Raw genomic sequence first — 13,747 nt, forward strand, 5'->3', positions numbered from 1 at the left:
TGACACACAGCTCAGATATGCAAAAGAAATTTATATTCATGTACCCCACAGTCTGAAAAGCCCCAAAAAGGTCAATTTTTTCAAATCTGAGCGTTCCCTGAGGAGATAGACCAAAGTGCATCTCAGAATGGGCAGTAGGGCTCAATTCAGCCAGAAAACTTAACTTTTGACCCAGAGCTTTGATATGCAAAAGAAACAAATATTCATGTACCCTACAGACAATTTTTTCAAATCTGAGCTTTCCCTGAGGAGATAGACCAAAGTGTCTCTCAGAATTGGCAGTAGGGCTCAATTCAGACAGAAAACTTAACTTTTGACAGACAGCTCAGGTTTGCCACACACAGATATATTCATGTTCCCCACGTTCTGAAAAAAGCGAAAAAGACATCCAATTTTCAATACGAGCTATCTCTTAGGAGTAAGACCAAATCTGTATCTCAGAATTGGCAGTAGGACTGCATTCAACCAGAAAACATAACTTTTGACACAGAGCTTAGATATGCAAAAGAAACACATATTCATGTACCCCACAGTTTGAAAAGCCCAAAAAACAGACATTTTTTTGAAATCCCTGAGGAGATAGACCAAAGTTTATCTCAGAATGGGCAGTAGGGCTCAATTCAGCAAGAAAACATAACTTTTGGCAAACAGCTCACATTTGCAACACACAGACGTATTCATGTTCCCCACGGTCTGAAAAAGGGCAAAAACACATTCAATTTTCAATAGGAGCTTTCTCTGAGGAGGTAGACCAAACCTGTATCTGAGAATTGGCAGTAGGACTCAATTCAGCCAGACAACTTAACTTTTGACCCAAGCTCAGATTTTCAAAAGAAACACGTTCATTTTAGGCAAAGTATGAAAAGACCAAAAACACACAATTTTCAAATCTGAGCTTTCCCTGAGGAGTTAGACGAAAGCTGTATCTCAGAATAGACAGTAGGACTGCATTCAACCAGAAAACATAACTTTTGACACAGAGCTTGGATATGCAAAAGAAACACATATTCATGTACCCCACAGTTTGAAAAGCCCAAAAAACAGACATTTTTTTGAAATCCCTGAGGAGATAGACCAAAGTGTATCTCAGAATGGGCAGTAGGGCTCAATTCAGCCAGAAAACTTAACTTTTGACCCAGAGCTTTGATATGCAAAAGAAACAAATATTCATGTACCCCACAGACAATTTTTTCAAATCTGAGCTTTCCCTGAGGAGATAGACCAAAGTGTCTCTCAGAATTGGCAGTAGGGCTCAATTCAGACAGAAAACTTAACTTTTGACAGACAGCTCAGGTTTGCCACACACAGATATATTCATGTTCCCCACGTTCTGAAAAAAGCGAAAAAGACATCCAATTTTCAATACGAGCTATCTCTTAGGAGTAAGACCAAATCTGTATCTCAGAATTGGCAGTAGGACTGCATTCAACCAGAAAACATAACTTTTGACACAGAGCTTAGATATGCAAAAGAAACACATATTCATGTACCCCACAGTTTGAAAAGCCCAAAAAACAGACATTTTTTTGAAATCCCTGAGGAGATAGACCAAAGTTTATCTCAGAATGGGCAGTAGGGCTCAATTCAGCAAGAAAACATAACTTTTGGCAAACAGCTCACATTTGCAACACACAGACGTATTCATGTTCCCCACGGTCTGAAAAAGGGCAAAAACACATTCAATTTTCAATAGGAGCTTTCTCTGAGGAGGTAGACCAAACCTGTATCTGAGAATTGGCAGTAGGACTCAATTCAGCCAGACAACTTAACTTTTGACCCAAGCTCAGATTTTCAAAAGAAACACGTTCATTTTAGGCAAAGTATGAAAAGACCAAAAACACACAATTTTCAAATCTGAGCTTTCCCTGAGGAGTTAGACGAAAGCTGTATCTCAGAATAGACAGTAGGACTGCATTCAACCAGAAAACATAACTTTTGACACAGAGCTTGGATATGCAAAAGAAACACATATTCATGTACCCCACAGTTTGAAAAGCCCAAAAAACAGACATTTTTTTGAAATCCCTGAGGAGATAGACCAAAGTGTATCTCAGAATGGGCAGTAGGGCTCAATTCAGCCAGAAAACTTAACTTTTGACCCAGAGCTTTGATATGCAAAAGAAACAAATATTCATGTACCCCACAGACAATTTTTTCAAATCTGAGCTTTCCCTGAGGAGATAGACCAAAGTGTCTCTCAGAATTGGCAGTAGGGCTCAATTCAGACAGAAAACTTAACTTTTGACAGACAGCTCAGGTTTGCCACACACAGATATATTCATGTTCCCCACGTTCTGAAAAAAGCGAAAAAGACATCCAATTTTCAATACGAGCTATCTCTTAGGAGTAAGACCAAATCTGTATCTCAGAATTGGCAGTAGGACTGCATTCAACCAGAAAACATAACTTTTGACACAGAGCTCAGATTTGTAACAAACAGATATATTCATGTTCCCCACAGTCTGAAAGGCCCAAAAAACAGACAATTTTTTCAAATCTGAGCTTTCCCTAAGGAGATAGACAAAAGTGCATCTCAGAATAGGCAAGAGGACTGCATTCAACCAAAAAACATAACTTTTGACACAGAGCTTAGATACGCAAAACAAACGTATATTCATGTACCCCACAGTCTGAAAAGCCCCCAAAACAGTCAATTTTTTCAAATGTGAGCTTTCCCTGTGGAGATAGACCAAAGTGCATCTCAAAATGGGCAGTAGGGGTCAATTCAGCCAGAAAACATTACTTTTGACACACAGCTCAGATATGCAAAAGAAATTTATATTCATGTACCCCACAGTCTGAAAAGCCCCAAAAAGGTCAATTTTTTCAAATCTGAGCGTTCCCTGAGGAGATAGACCAAAGTGCATCTCAGAATGGGCAGTAGGGCTCAATTCAGCCAGAAAACTTAACTTTTGACACACAGCTCAGATTTGAAAAACAAACATATATTCATGTACCCGACAGTCTGAAGAGCCCAAAAAACTGTCAATTTTTTCAAATCTGAGCTTTCCCTGAGGAGTTAGACCAAAGCTGTATCTCAGAATATGCAATAGGACTGCATTCAGCCAGAAAACTTAACTTTTGACACACAGCTCAGATTTGCCACACACAGATATATTCATGTTCCCCACGTTCTGAAAAAAGCGAAAAAGACATCCAATTTTCAATACGAGCTATCTCTTAGGAGTAAGACCAAATCTGTATCTCAGAATTGGCAGTAGGACTGCATTCAACCAGAAAACATAACTTTTGACACAGAGCTTAGATATGCAAAAGAAACACATATTCATGTACCCCACAGTTTGAAAAGCCCAAAAAACAGAAAGTTTTTTGAAATCCCTGAGGAGATAGACCAAAGTGTATCTCAGAATGGGCAGTAGGGCTCAATTCAGCAAGAAAACATAACTTTTGGCAAACAGCTCACATTTGCAACACACAGACGTATTCATGTTCCCCACGGTCTGAAAAAGGGCAAAAACACATTCAATTTTCAATACGAGCTTTCTCTGAGGAGGTAGACCAAACCTGTATCTGAGAATTGGCAGTAGGACTCAATTCAGCCAGACAACTTAACTTTTGACCCAAGCTCAGATTTTCAAAAGAAACACGTTCATTTTAGGCAAAGTATGAAAAGACCAAAAACACACAATTTTCAAATCTGAGCTTTCCCTGAGGAGTTAGACGAAAGCTGTATCTCAGAATAGATAGTAGGACTGCATTCAACCAGAAAACATAACTTTTGACACAGAGTTTAGATATGCAAAAGAAACACATATTCATGTACCCCACAGTTTGAAAAGCCCAAAAAACAGACATTTTTTTGAAATCCCTGAGGAGATAGACCAAAGTGTATCTCAGAATGGGCAGTAGGGCTCAATTCAGCCAGAAAACTTAACTTTTGACCCAGAGCTTTGATATGCAAAAGAAACAAATATTCATGTACCCCACAGACAATTTTTTCAAATCTGAGCTTTCCCTGAGGAGATAGACCAAAGTGTCTCTCAGAATTGGCAGTAGGGCTCAATTCAGACAGAAAACTTAACTTTTGACAGACAGCTCAGGTTTGCAGAAGAAACACATATTCATGTTCACCAAGGTCTGAAAATAGCGCAAAAAGGCATTCATTTGTCAATACGAGCTTTCTCTGAGGAGTTAGACCAAAGCTGTATCTCAGAATTGGCAGTAGGATTCAATTCAGCCAGAAAACTAAACTTTGATACAAGCTCAGATTTTCAAAATAAACACATATTCATGTTACGGAAAGTATGAAAACACCAAAAACACACAATTTTCAAATCTGAGCTTTCCCTGAGGAGTTAGACCAAAGCTGTATCTCAGAATAGACAGTAGGACTGCATTCAACCAGAAAACATAACTTTTGACCCAGAGCTTAGATATGCAAAAGAAACACATATTCATGTACCCCACAGTTTGAAAAACCCAAAAAACAGAAAAAAATTTCAAATCCCTGAGGAGATAGACCAAAGTGTCCCTCAGAATTGGCAGAAGGGCTAAATTCAGCCAGAAAACTTAACTTTTGATACAAGCTCAGATTTTTTCCACAGACAATTTTTTCAAATCTGAGCTTTCCCTGAGGAGATAGACCAAAGTGTCTCCAGAATTGGCAGTAGGATTCAATTCAGCCAGAAAACTTAACTTTTGACAGACAGCTCAGGTTTGCAGAAGAAACACATATTCATGTTCACCAAGGTCTGAAAGGCCCAAAAACAGACAATTTTTTCAACTCTGAGCTTTCCCTGAGGAGATAGACCAAAGTGTCCCTCAGAATTGGCAGTAGGGCTAAATTCAGCCAGAAAACTTAACTTTTGTCCCAGAGCTTAGATATGCAAAAGAAACAAATATTCATGTATCCCACAGACATTTTTTTCAAATCTGAGCTTTCCCTGAGGAGATAGACCAAAGTGTCTCTCAGAATTGGCAGTAGGGCTCAATTCAGCCAGAAAACTTAACTTTTGACAGACAGCTCAGGTTTGCAGAAGAAACGCATATTCATGTTCACCAAGGTCTGAAAGGCCCAAAAAACAGACAATTTTTTCAAATCTGAGCTTTCCCTAAGGAGATAGACAAAAGTGCATCTCAGAATAGGCAAGAGGACTGCATTCAACCAAAAAACATAACTTTTGACACAGAGCTTAGATACGCAAAACAAACGTATATTCATGTACCCCACAGTCTGAAAAGCCCCCAAAACAGTCAATTTTTTTCAAATGTGAGCTTTCCCTGTGGAGATAGACCAAAGTGCATCTCAAAATGGGCAGTAGGGGTCAATTCAGCCAGAAAACATTACTTTTGACACACAGCTCAGATATGCAAAAGAAATTTATATTCATGTACCCCACAGTCTGAAAAGCCCCAAAAAGGTCAATTTTTTCAAATCTGAGCGTTCCCTGAGGAGATAGACCAAAGTGCATCTCAGAATGGGCAGTAGGGCTCAATTCAGCCAGAAAACTTAACTTTTGACCCAGAGCTTTGATATGCAAAAGAAACAAATATTCATGTACCCTACAGACAATTTTTTCAAATCTGAGCTTTCCCTGAGGAGATAGACCAAAGTGTCTCTCAGAATTGGCAGTAGGGCTCAATTCAGACAGAAAACTTAACTTTTGACAGACAGCTCAGGTTTGCCACACACAGATATATTCATGTTCCCCACGTTCTGAAAAAAGCGAAAAAGACATCCAATTTTCAATACGAGCTATCTCTTAGGAGTAAGACCAAATCTGTATCTCAGAATTGGCAGTAGGACTGCATTCAACCAGAAAACATAACTTTTGACACAGAGCTTAGATATGCAAAAGAAACACATATTCATGTACCCCACAGTTTGAAAAGCCCAAAAAACAGACATTTTTTTGAAATCCCTGAGGAGATAGACCAAAGTTTATCTCAGAATGGGCAGTAGGGCTCAATTCAGCAAGAAAACATAACTTTTGGCAAACAGCTCACATTTGCAACACACAGACGTATTCATGTTCCCCACGGTCTGAAAAAGGGCAAAAACACATTCAATTTTCAATAGGAGCTTTCTCTGAGGAGGTAGACCAAACCTGTATCTGAGAATTGGCAGTAGGACTCAATTCAGCCAGACAACTTAACTTTTGACCCAAGCTCAGATTTTCAAAAGAAACACGTTCATTTTAGGCAAAGTATGAAAAGACCAAAAACACACAATTTTCAAATCTGAGCTTTCCCTGAGGAGTTAGACGAAAGCTGTATCTCAGAATAGACAGTAGGACTGCATTCAACCAGAAAACATAACTTTTGACACAGAGCTTGGATATGCAAAAGAAACACATATTCATGTACCCCACAGTTTGAAAAGCCCAAAAAACAGACATTTTTTTGAAATCCCTGAGGAGATAGACCAAAGTGTATCTCAGAATGGGCAGTAGGGCTCAATTCAGCCAGAAAACTTAACTTTTGACCCAGAGCTTTGATATGCAAAAGAAACAAATATTCATGTACCCCACAGACAATTTTTTCAAATCTGAGCTTTCCCTGAGGAGATAGACCAAAGTGTCTCTCAGAATTGGCAGTAGGGCTCAATTCAGACAGAAAACTTAACTTTTGACAGACAGCTCAGGTTTGCCACACACAGATATATTCATGTTCCCCACGTTCTGAAAAAAGCGAAAAAGACATCCAATTTTCAATACGAGCTATCTCTTAGGAGTAAGACCAAATCTGTATCTCAGAATTGGCAGTAGGACTGCATTCAACCAGAAAACATAACTTTTGACACAGAGCTTAGATATGCAAAAGAAACACATATTCATGTACCCCACAGTTTGAAAAGCCCAAAAAACAGACATTTTTTTGAAATCCCTGAGGAGATAGACCAAAGTTTATCTCAGAATGGGCAGTAGGGCTCAATTCAGCAAGAAAACATAACTTTTGGCAAACAGCTCACATTTGCAACACACAGACGTATTCATGTTCCCCACGGTCTGAAAAAGGGCAAAAACACATTCAATTTTCAATAGGAGCTTTCTCTGAGGAGGTAGACCAAACCTGTATCTGAGAATTGGCAGTAGGACTCAATTCAGCCAGACAACTTAACTTTTGACCCAAGCTCAGATTTTCAAAAGAAACACGTTCATTTTAGGCAAAGTATGAAAAGACCAAAAACACACAATTTTCAAATCTGAGCTTTCCCTGAGGAGTTAGACGAAAGCTGTATCTCAGAATAGACAGTAGGACTGCATTCAACCAGAAAACATAACTTTTGACACAGAGCTTGGATATGCAAAAGAAACACATATTCATGTACCCCACAGTTTGAAAAGCCCAAAAAACAGACATTTTTTTGAAATCCCTGAGGAGATAGACCAAAGTGTATCTCAGAATGGGCAGTAGGGCTCAATTCAGCCAGAAAACTTAACTTTTGACCCAGAGCTTTGATATGCAAAAGAAACAAATATTCATGTACCCCACAGACAATTTTTTCAAATCTGAGCTTTCCCTGAGGAGATAGACCAAAGTGTCTCTCAGAATTGGCAGTAGGGCTCAATTCAGACAGAAAACTTAACTTTTGACAGACAGCTCAGGTTTGCAGAAGAAACACATATTCATGTTCACCAAGGTCTGAAAATAGCGCAAAAAGGCATTCATTTGTCAATACGAGCTTTCTCTGAGGAGTTAGACCAAAGCTGTATCTCAGAATTGGCAGTAGGATTCAATTCAGCCAGAAAACTAAACTTTGATACAAGCTCAGATTTTCAAAATAAACACATATTCATGTTACGGAAAGTATGAAAACACCAAAAACACACAATTTTCAAATCTGAGCTTTCCCTGAGGAGTTAGACCAAAGCTGTATCTCAGAATAGACAGTAGGACTGCATTCAACCAGAAAACATAACTTTTGACCCAGAGCTTAGATATGCAAAAGAAACACATATTCATGTACCCCACAGTTTGAAAAACCCAAAAAACAGAAAAAAATTTCAAATCCCTGAGGAGATAGACCAAAGTGTCCCTCAGAATTGGCAGAAGGGCTAAATTCAGCCAGAAAACTTAACTTTTGATACAATCTCAGATTTTTTCCACAGACAATTTTTTCAAATCTGAACTTTCCCTGAGGAGATAGACCAAAGTGTCTCCAGAATTGGCAGTAGGATTCAATTCAGCCAGAAAACTTAACTTTTGACAGACAGCTCAGGTTTGCAGAAGAAACACATATTCATGTTCACCAAGGTCTGAAAGGCCCAAAAAACAGACAATTTTTTCAACTCTGAGCTTTCCCTGAGGAGATAGACCAAAGTGTCCCTCAGAATTGGCAGTAGGGCTAAATTCAGCCAGAAAACTTAACTTTTGTCCCAGAGCTTAGATATGCAAAAGAAACAAATATTCATGTATCCCACAGACATTTTTTTCAAATCTGAGCTTTCCCTGAGGAGATAGACCAAAGTGTCTCTCAGAATTGGCAGTAGGGCTCAATTCAGCCAGAAAACTTAACATTTGACACACAGCTCAGATTTGTAACAAACAGATATATTCATGTTCCCCACAGTCTGAAAGGCCCAAAAAACAGACAATTTTTTCAAATCTGAGCTTTCCCTAAGGAGATAGACAAAAGTGCATCTCAGAATAGGCAAGAGGACTGCATTCAACCAAAAAACATAACTTTTGACACAGAGCTTAGATACGCAAAACAAACGTATATTCATGTACCCCACAGTCTGAAAAGCCCCCAAAACAGTCAATTTTTTCAAATGTGAGCTTTCCCTGTGGAGATAGACCAAAGTGCATCTCAAAATGGGCAGTAGGGGTCAATTCAGCCAGAAAACATTACTTTTGACACACAGCTCAGATATGCAAAAGAAATTTATATTCATGTACCCCACAGTCTGAAAAGCCCCAAAAAGGTCAATTTTTTCAAATCTGAGCGTTCCCTGAGGAGATAGACCAAAGTGCATCTCAGAATGGGCAGTAGGGCTCAATTCAGCCAGAAAACTTAACTTTTGACACACAGCTCAGATTTGAAAAACAAACATATATTCATGTACCCGACAGTCTGAAGAGCCCAAAAAACTGTCAATTTTTTCAAATCTGAGCTTTCCCTGAGGAGTTAGACCAAAGCTGTATCTCAGAATATGCAATAGGACTGCATTCAGCCAGAAAACTTAACTTTTGACACACAGCTCAGATTTGCCACACACAGATATATTCATGTTCCCCACGTTCTGAAAAAAGCGAAAAAGACATCCAATTTTCAATACGAGCTATCTCTTAGGAGTAAGACCAAATCTGTATCTCAGAATTGGCAGTAGGACTGCATTCAACCAGAAAACATAACTTTTGACACAGAGCTTAGATATGCAAAAGAAACACATATTCATGTACCCCACAGTTTGAAAAGCCCAAAAAACAGACATTTTTTTGAAATCCCTGAGGAGATAGACCAAAGTGTATCTCAGAATGGGCAGTAGGGCTCAATTCAGCAAGAAAACATAACTTTTGGCAAACAGCTCACATTTGCAACACACAGACGTATTCATGTTCCCCACGGTCTGAAAAAGGGCAAAAACACATTCAATTTTCAATACGAGCTTTCTCTGAGGAGGTAGACCAAACCTGTATCTGAGAATTGGCAGTAGGACTCAATTCAGCCAGACAACTTAACTTTTGACCCAAGCTCAGATTTTCAAAAGAAACACGTTCATTTTAGGCAAAGTATGAAAAGACCAAAAACACACAATTTTCAAATCTGAGCTTTCCCTGAGGAGTTAGACGAAAGCTGTATCTCAGAATAGACAGTAGGACTGCATTCAACCAGAAAACATAACTTTTGACACAGAGTTTAGATATGCAAAAGAAACACATATTCATGTACCCCACAGTTTGAAAAGCCCAAAAAACAGACATTTTTTTGAAATCCCTGAGGAGATAGACCAAAGTGTATCTCAGAATGGGCAGTAGGGCTCAATTCAGCCAGAAAACTTAACTTTTGACCCAGAGCTTTGATATGCAAAAGAAACAAATATTCATGTACCCCACAGACAATTTTTTCAAATCTGAGCTTTCCCTGAGGAGATAGACCAAAGTGTCTCTCAGAATTGGCAGTAGGGCTCAATTCAGACAGAAAACTTAACTTTTGACAGACAGCTCAGGTTTGCAGAAGAAACACATATTCATGTTCACCAAGGTCTGAAAATAGCGCAAAAAGGCATTCATTTGTCAATACGAGCTTTCTCTGAGGAGTTAGACCAAAGCTGTATCTCAGAATTGGCAGTAGGATTCAATTCAGCCAGAAAACTAAACTTTGATACAAGCTCAGATTTTCAAAATAAACACATATTCATGTTACGGAAAGTATGAAAACACCAAAAACACACAATTTTCAAATCTGAGCTTTCCCTGAGGAGTTAGACCAAAGCTGTATCTCAGAATAGACAGTAGGACTGCATTCAACCAGAAAACATAACTTTTGACCCAGAGCTTAGATATGCAAAAGAAACACATATTCATGTACCCCACAGTTTGAAAAACCCAAAAAACAGAAAAAAATTTCAAATCCCTGAGGAGATAGACCAAAGTGTCCCTCAGAATTGGCAGAAGGGCTAAATTCAGCCAGAAAACTTAACTTTTGATACAAGCTCAGATTTTTTCCACAGACAATTTTTTCAAATCTGAGCTTTCCCTGAGGAGATAGACCAAAGTGTCTCCAGAATTGGCAGTAGGATTCAATTCAGCCAGAAAACTTAACTTTTGACAGACAGCTCAGGTTTGCAGAAGAAACACATATTCATGTTCACCAAGGTCTGAAAGGCCCAAAAACAGACAATTTTTTCAACTCTGAGCTTTCCCTGAGGAGATAGACCAAAGTGTCCCTCAGAATTGGCAGTAGGGCTAAATTCAGCCAGAAAACTTAACTTTTGTCCCAGAGCTTAGATATGCAAAAGAAACAAATATTCATGTATCCCACAGACATTTTTTTCAAATCTGAGCTTTCCCTGAGGAGATAGACCAAAGTGTCTCTCAGAATTGGCAGTAGGGCTCAATTCAGCCAGAAAACTTAACTTTTGACAGACAGCTCAGGTTTGCAGAAGAAACGCATATTCATGTTCACCAAGGTCTGAAAGGCCCAAAAAACAGACAATTTTTTCAAATCTGAGCTTTCCCTAAGGAGATAGACAAAAGTGCATCTCAGAATAGGCAAGAGGACTGCATTCAACCAAAAAACATAACTTTTGACACAGAGCTTAGATACGCAAAACAAACGTATATTCATGTACCCCACAGTCTGAAAAGCCCCCAATACAGTCAATTTTTTCAAATGTGAGCTTTCCCTGTGGAGATAGACCAAAGTGCATCTCAAAATGGGCAGTAGGGGTCAATTCAGCCAGAAAACATTACTTTTGACACACAGCTCAGATATGCAAAAGAAATTTATATTCATGTACCCCACAGTCTGAAAAGCCCCAAAAAGGTCAATTTTTTCAAATCTGAGCGTTCCCTGAGGAGATAGACCAAAGTGCATCTCAGAATGGGCAGTAGGGCTCAATTCAGCCAGAAAACTTAACTTTTGACACACAGCTCAGATTTGAAAAACAAACATATATTCATGTACCCGACAGTCTGAAGAGCCCAAAAAACTGTCAATTTTTTCAAATCTGAGCTTTCCCTGAGGAGTTAGACCAAAGCTGTATCTCAGAATATGCAATAGGACTGCATTCAGCCAGAAAACTTAACTTTTGACACACAGCTCAGATTTGCCACACACAGATATATTCATGTTCCCCACGTTCTGAAAAAAGCGAAAAAGACATCCAATTTTCAATACGAGCTATCTCTTAGGAGTAAGACCAAATCTGTATCTCAGAATTGGCAGTAGGACTGCATTCAACCAGAAAACATAACTTTTGACACAGAGCTTAGATATGCAAAAGAAACACATATTCATGTACCCCACAGTTTGAAAAGCCCAAAAAACAGACATTTTTTTGAAATCCCTGAGGAGATAGACCAAAGTGTATCTCAGAATGGGCAGTAGGGCTCAATTCAGCAAGAAAACATAACTTTTGGCAAACAGCTCACATTTGCAACACACAGACGTATTCATGTTCCCCACGGTCTGAAAAAGGGCAAAAACACATTCAATTTTCAATACGAGCTTTCTCTGAGGAGGTAGACCAAACCTGTATCTGAGAATTGGCAGTAGGACTCAATTCAGCCAGACAACTTAACTTTTGACCCAAGCTCAGATTTTCAAAAGAAACACGTTCATTTTAGGCAAAGTATGAAAAGACCAAAAACACACAATTTTCAAATCTGAGCTTTCCCTGAGGAGTTAGACGAAAGCTGTATCTCAGAATAGACAGTAGGACTGCATTCAACCAGAAAACATAACTTTTGACACAGAGTTTAGATATGCAAAAGAAACACATATTCATGTACCCCACAGTTTGAAAAGCCCAAAAAACAGACATTTTTTTGAAATCCCTGAGGAGATAGACCAAAGTGTATCTCAGAATGGGCAGTAGGGCTCAATTCAGCCAGAAAACTTAACTTTTGACCCAGAGCTTTGATATGCAAAAGAAACAAATATTCATGTACCCCACAGACAATTTTTTCAAATCTGAGCTTTCCCTGAGGAGATAGACTAAAGTGTCTCTCAGAATTGGCAGTAGGGCTCAATTCAGACAGAAAACTTAACTTTTGACAGACAGCTCAGGTTTGCAGAAGAAACACATATTCATGTTCACCAAGGTCTGAAAATAGCGCAAAAAGGCATTCATTTGTCAATACGAGCTTTCTCTGAGGAGTTAGACCAAAGCTGTATCTCAGAATTGGCAGTAGGATTCAATTCAGCCAGAAAACTAAACTTTGATACAAGCTCAGATTTTCAAAATAAACACATATTCATGTTACGGAAAGTATGAAAACACCAAAAACACACAATTTTCAAATCTGAGCTTTCCCTGAGGAGTTAGACCAAAGCTGTATCTCAGAATAGACAGTAGGACTGCATTCAACCAGAAAACATAACTTTTGACCCAGAGCTTAGATATGCAAAAGAAACACATATTCATGTACCCCACAGTTTGAAAAACCCAAAAAACAGAAAAAAATTTCAAATCCCTGAGGAGATAGACCAAAGTGTCCCTCAGAATTGGCAGAAGGGCTAAATTCAGCCAGAAAACTTAACTTTTGATACAATCTCAGATTTTTTCCACAGACAATTTTTTCAAATCTGAGCTTTCCCTGAGGAGATAGACCAAAGTGTCTCCAGAATTGGCAGTAGGATTCAATTCAGCCAGAAAACTTAACTTTTGACAGACAGCTCAGGTTTGCAGAAGAAACACATATTCATGTTCACCAAGGTCTGAAAGGCCCAAAAACAGACAATTTTTTCAACTCTGAGCTTTCCCTGAGGAGATAGACCAAAGTGTCCCTCAGAATTGGCAGTAGGGCTAAATTCAGCCAGAAAACTTAACTTTTGTCCCAGAGCTTAGATATGCAAAAGAAACAAATATTCATGTATCCCACAGACATTTTTTTCAAATCTGAGCTTTCCCTGAGGAGATAGACCAAAGTGTCTCTCAGAATTGGCAGTAGGGCTCAATTCAGCCAGAAAACTTAACTTTTGACAGACAGCTCAGGTTTGCAGAAGAAACACATATTCATGTTCACCAAGGTCTGAAAATAGCGCAAAAAGGCATTCAATTGTCAATACGATCTTTCTCTGAGGAGTTAGACCAAAGCTGTATCTCAGAATTGGCAG

The sequence above is a fragment of the Pantherophis guttatus genome, chromosome 17 (assembly GCF_059756535.1).
Source record: "Pantherophis guttatus breed Tessera chromosome 17, ASM5975653v1, whole genome shotgun sequence".
Classification (NCBI taxonomy): Eukaryota; Metazoa; Chordata; class Lepidosauria; order Squamata; family Colubridae; genus Pantherophis; species Pantherophis guttatus.